Consider the following 484-nt stretch of genomic DNA (forward strand, 5'->3'; position numbering starts at 1 on the left):
TTTTGTTAAAAACGTTGATGATATAACAGAAAATAGATTAATTCAGAAACGATTTAAGTTTAAAATTGAATCGACGTTTTAACTTTCATGATAAATATGATGCACTTGGCTCTAGACTAAGTGATCCCAACACTCACTACACTTATAAGGTTTCACGGCATTCCCTCCTCACATCCTCCTTGCAACCCGTCACTAAAATTGTAATGGGAAGACAGTAATCAAATTATTCTATCTGGATAAATGCATTTTCAATTTTATGACTCCTCCAATTTCGAGAAATCAAGCATGACGTGACGTAACACACACTGGCTTTTATATAGGTTAGATTCTTTTATACTTTTTTAATCTCGATGGTATTTCTGTGAATTTGCTCATTAATTCGAACGACTTATTTGGATTGCTATGTATAAATACTCTTCTTTTTCTGAATTTTTTTTTAAAAAGTTAACACTATTAAGACATTGAGTTGTAAAAGTGTTTTGAT

The sequence above is a fragment of the Limulus polyphemus genome, unplaced genomic scaffold (genome assembly GCF_000517525.1).
Source record: "Limulus polyphemus unplaced genomic scaffold, Limulus_polyphemus-2.1.2 Scaffold2678, whole genome shotgun sequence".
Classification (NCBI taxonomy): Eukaryota; Metazoa; Arthropoda; class Merostomata; order Xiphosura; family Limulidae; genus Limulus; species Limulus polyphemus.